General features: G+C 43.5%; 1 long non-coding RNA gene across 1 annotated transcript; it reads left to right on the plus strand.

Annotated features, from left to right (window-relative positions):
• Positions 1-3,182: 3,182 nt before the first annotated feature.
• On the plus strand, positions 3,183-4,299 carry LOC125303124. The gene is made up of 3 exons (XR_007195020.1): positions 3,183-3,331; positions 3,460-3,533; positions 4,237-4,299. It is a non-coding gene; the product is annotated as an uncharacterized LOC125303124 (long non-coding RNA).
• The last annotated feature ends 997 nt before the right edge of the window (positions 4,300-5,296 follow it).

Here is a 5,296-nt window from a genome sequence, read left to right on the forward strand (position 1 = left end):
ATCAATACTGGTCTCAGGGTGCTGAAAAAGGCATTTTGTGCTTATTGATGTCATATTTAACACTAGTCTTTGAATGCCGCCCACCCAGTCTCCTTTGATGGAAAAGACAGCAAATTGGAATTTAATGAGAACTCCTGCCTTTTTCATTTTGTTGGCTGACACATATTTCTGTTTTTTTTTTTTTAACTGGATTTCTCCAGACCACTGTTGGGCATTTATAAGAATACTGTTCTCAAGAGACAGCTCTGGGCAAGTACAATTATCCACTGGTGTTGGATTTATAAACTGTTTCCCGCAGGACTGGTAGGTGGTAATGGCAGGCATACCTGGCACACACACTGACCACAGGAATCCTGGTGAAAGGGGTGACTTGTAGGTATATAAACTGATTAAACACATATGCATGTTTTTTACATCATAATTTTACTTCATAAGTTTTATACCTTTATACCTGTAAGTAATAGGGAGAATGGCGAGCCTTCCCAGCCGTACCCTACCCGTCTACGGAGAAACAGCCTTCGCTCTCCCTGACGGTGAAAACACAAATTGTTTTACTGCAATTGTAGCCTGGCTAGCGCCACCACTTCTCAATGAGACGTGGTCTGGGAACCAAACGTTCATTTTCTCGTATTTGAAAAAAATGCCCAGATCCGTTTATTGAGTGCCACGGATGTCTATCAAATGCGTCTGTGCATAGCTCATCATCGTCTTGCTTTCCCCCCTGTTCTGTGATTGGTTCCCTATCTCAGGCGAAAATTTGCTCCATGGTCTCCAGGTTGCCTTAGCAGCGTGAATCAAATCGCAAATCGGGGAACACCCAGGCTACTGCAATTGTGCAATAGCCTGAAATCATGTAATATTACCGTGTCAGTTAACATGGCTCTTCGGAGATTATCTTTGTCGGTTTGTAAACAAATCCACATGTACCATGTCTAGAGGGGAAGGGTGCAAGCCACCGTAATGATGAAAATTACACCAGCAAGGCAGGGCGCAGGTCAGAGGAGTGTTAATCTTTAACAATCCATCATAATAAAATATACCTGATTCCCATTCACAGTGTGAATGAAGAAGTGTGTAAAAAATCAAATAAATCTAAAGAATGGTCTCAGTATGGTTAGAACAGAAGATTGCTGGATTTATTGGCTTCATATTAACATTTCTTTCATGATAGCCAACTTTCTGCATAGACTAATACAGAAAGGACAGCCATTGCAGTGGGGAGAAGACTACACCCCTGAGTTCGACCAGCTCCAGGCTTCACTGGCTGAGGCTCCTGCGCAGGTGTTTCCTTATCCTCTGCTGACATTCATCCTCCACACTAATGCCAGCGATATGATATGGACCCTTTCAAGAGAGTTCCATTATCAGCATCATAGTTGGCAAGACTTCCTTTTTAACATTCCATATGTTATCTTAATGCAGAGGAAGTAGATTGGGCCCCAAATAGAACGTTCAAGCATTGTTTTTGTTTTTATTGTTGAAAGGGTCTATAGGCATCAGGGCAGCGTTTTCTCAGCAGGGAGAGCATGCAGGTGGGTGATGGCATACTTACACTATTCACTCACCCGCCCTGAATGAAACTACTGCATCTCTAATGGTGATGGTGGTGGACCATGGCATAGCATTGACTGCTACACACTGATCTACACACTCACCTGGTTGCAGAGGACCCGAGGGACAGCTGCTTTGGTGGCTGGAGACTTGCCACCAGCATAGTTAAGCAATATAAGTACAACTGCACCTGTAAGCAGCTACTAAGAGGCCTGAACAGCCTTCTTCACATGTCCAGAGCAATAAGCAGCCATCTTCAGTCTGCAAGAGCAGTGGGTAGCTTCCCCAGTCAAAATTAAGTGAAACATTAATACTGCCCAAGATATGCAGTCTGGGACCAAGATGCTGGTACCACAACTGATCACTTTGTCAGCACAATGTTCTGTCAGTAGGTGTGCCTGAGGATCTGCAAGGCACCCGTGGGGTGGAACGTCAAGGCTGTAGTGTTCGATGAAGTCTGGTGGCTGGGTGTTAAGAAGGCCCAGACCACACCACTCCATCCTCAGAGTGACAGATTAATGGCGTGATTTAGCCACACACTGACCATGCGGCTGCCAATCCTGTTCAGCTGCCAGTGGGACTGCGGCCAGCATATGCTCCTGGTCCTCTGGGCATATTGGACAGCATTGCTGGGCTGGGGTACCCCTGCAACCCAGATGTTCTGATAAAACAGTTTTTTAGTTCAGTTCAGTTGTAGCAACACCAAAGCACTTTTCCTCTGTGGCACGCACGCTATTTGTTCATCCAGCACCTGCTTTGGAAACAACGATGTCCACAGACAAGGCAGAGTATGTTGCATGATTTTATGAAAGTATGTATTGCGACATCAGAAGCAAGTCAAATTTGTAGTTTCTTATGTCTCATTCCATCGAACTACAGATCCGCTACCCGATCTGGCAAACTTGCATAGTGCGGTTATAGCCGATAGAGGGTCGCGAAGCGAATTCAGAAGTGCCGCTCACCTTGTTACGAGTTGATGAACCACTGAAACAATTCACCTTTGGCTAAGCCACACCCTAGAATGTAGATTGACCAATCACAGCGCAGCCAACAACGAGCTCCCATAGAGGTCCGACACTTTTTCACATCGCTCCATTGACTTTAACGCAGGGCTCTCATATTTTCGGTCTCGCAGGTAGTTTGATCAAAATATGGTTAAACGTTGTGCCTGGGGCATTTGTAATACAGTTACGCGTTTCCCAGAAAGGTTGGAGGGGGGTGTCCGTTTTTTCCCCTTCCCAAAACCGAAGTCAAATCCTGACAAGTGTCGTCTTTGGATTAAACTGTGTGGACGTCCTCACAGTCAGCTAAACCCCTCGAGGATCAACAAGCACACTTTTGTGTGTTCTAAGGTAAATGTTGCTTTTAACGTTACTGTGAAGTTATATGATATACTAGTTAGACAATTTTATGCTGTGTTAGGTTATGATTTCGGTTCTCTACCCTAATTATTGAAGAATCAATGTGCTAAGCAAAGCCAAGCAAGCAAGTTTAGGGATAGCTTAGCTATCACGTAAATCAGGATTGTTTTCTTTGACTAGCGGCTGGATGTTAGCTAACTTCGTTATTAAAGATACAAACACCTAACGTTAATGTTACAGATACGCTGTGGTAGTTTTTAAGGTGACTACCGCCAGCGTGTTGCCACAGTCCAACAATATTTTACATCACTATTTCAGCATTTTGTTAATGGAGAACCAAGTCCCGAATCCCCAAATCCAGTCCCTGCTATTCCTGGTGGAGGAAGTGCAGTCAAAAGTCGAAGACTGCCAACTAAGAGGTAAGAGGTATAATTAAATAATTCAATCACAGAAAAATATTACAGCCACAACACAGTATCAGAACAATATCAAACACTTTAATCGATTTTACATATGTATTTATTTGTATGTATCTATCTATTTACAGAGGCATCTCCACAGTATCAGGCTCATCAGTGCAGGACACCACATCAGAGGAGTTGTCCATGGTCATTGAAACAGGTAGGCTACAGTTCATGTGGACGGTTGTGGACTGTCATTGCACATTGTAGGGAGAAAGTGCTCAAAAAGTACCAGTCAAGTTTATCTTTTATTTTCCTCCACATCTCGGGATCAAAACAAATTAGCCCAGGTGATAGTCACTTTCACATGACACAAAAAGGTCACACCATGGCATCCCAGTTATCCCCAATTGTCCCATGATTTGGAAGTAATATTCGTGAGTACGATTGAGCCTGTAGGTGTCATCGCTACCCTTTTTAAGGTACTGGCAATCGGTGTAGCTGATTTTCATTGGACATTTAATTTCGAGTAGTCCATAGGTCTCACTCTTACCACTCTGAACCCTTCTGTCAGGGGATGTACCCAAATAGGGGGCATTAGGGTTGATGACAAACCCACACACTTGCACATCATTACCAGTGATGACCACATACTGGGCTGCAGCGGCTGGCTCAAGCTCCAGGCCTCTCTTCATGGCTTTTGTCATGATGCTCTTCTTCTTCCTCTGCATGATGATGGCAAGTTGTTCAAAGTCAGCTCTTCTAGAGAATATTCTTTGAAGGACGATGAGGTTAGGCTAATAGAGCCGGACATGATGCCAGATGTTGTTGCTACTCTGCTGTCTGGTGTTTTTCTCAAGTGCCTCTGCCTCAGCCTTTGAGACTACTATGGTACTGAACCTTTCCATTTGCACTTTATTAAGGACAGTACAGAAAGAGCCTGGCTGTGGTGTCAAAGGGAATGCTGGGAAGTCACTGGAGTTTGATAGGGAGGATGCTTGTGAAGTGTTGTCCAATAGTGGGAGCTGTATGCATTGAAGGGGAAAAAAAACATTTATTATTTACATTACGTTTCTTGTTTTTACACAGAAAACCGGATTCACACAGCAGACCAGATTCCTACAGACCACATTCCCACAGAGGATCCACACCAGGATCGCATAGAGGGACCAAGAAGAAATAAATCAATTAAAGAGGCAACTTGCCGATAAAGAAAAAAGAAAATGCCTTGCTGAGGGGAAGAGATTCAAACTCACTCATCTCACTCACTCACCCACACCACACCCACTCAAGCTCATTACCAACTCACACCAGAGACTAAATCTAACTGCAATGTGCCTGAGTACTTTAAGTACAGCACAGGTTTTAGTTATGATGAGTTCAACAAGCTGTGTGCTTTTTTTAGGATACCCAGTACTGCAACGGATACACAAACACTTAGCCCTGTGACATACCACAGAGTAGATCAGAAAATCAACCTCATGCCTTTAAGACAACAGTTCCTACTTGTGCTTATGAAGCTGAGGCAAAACTTTGATCTGAAAGAGCTGGCCTTCAAATTTCAAATTCCAGAACGAATTGTTAGCACTTTATTCAATTCATGGATTGATTTCATGTATGGTAGGCTAGGCAACATGTCTATTTGACCACACAGGGACACAATAACAGAAAACATGCCTGACAACTACAGAGCAGAGTTCCCAACAACATTTGCTATTCTTGATGGTACAGAGATTAAAACCAACATCACTGTTACTTCAAAGTCAGACTTACTCAAACTACAAATCTGCCAACACACTTAAATGTCTTATTGCCTGTGATCCTCGTGGTGCCATTATCTTTGTATCCACACTTTACATGGGATCAATCTCAGACCAAGAGCTATTTAGACAATGTGGGATCAAAGATTTACTGAAAGGTCTGCTTCAGTGTGGCTATCTTAAGGCAGGTGATGGGCTCATGGTGGATAAGGGTTTTCTTATT

Source organism: Alosa alosa, chromosome 11 (assembly GCF_017589495.1).
Source record: "Alosa alosa isolate M-15738 ecotype Scorff River chromosome 11, AALO_Geno_1.1, whole genome shotgun sequence".
Classification (NCBI taxonomy): domain Eukaryota; kingdom Metazoa; phylum Chordata; class Actinopteri; order Clupeiformes; family Clupeidae; genus Alosa; species Alosa alosa.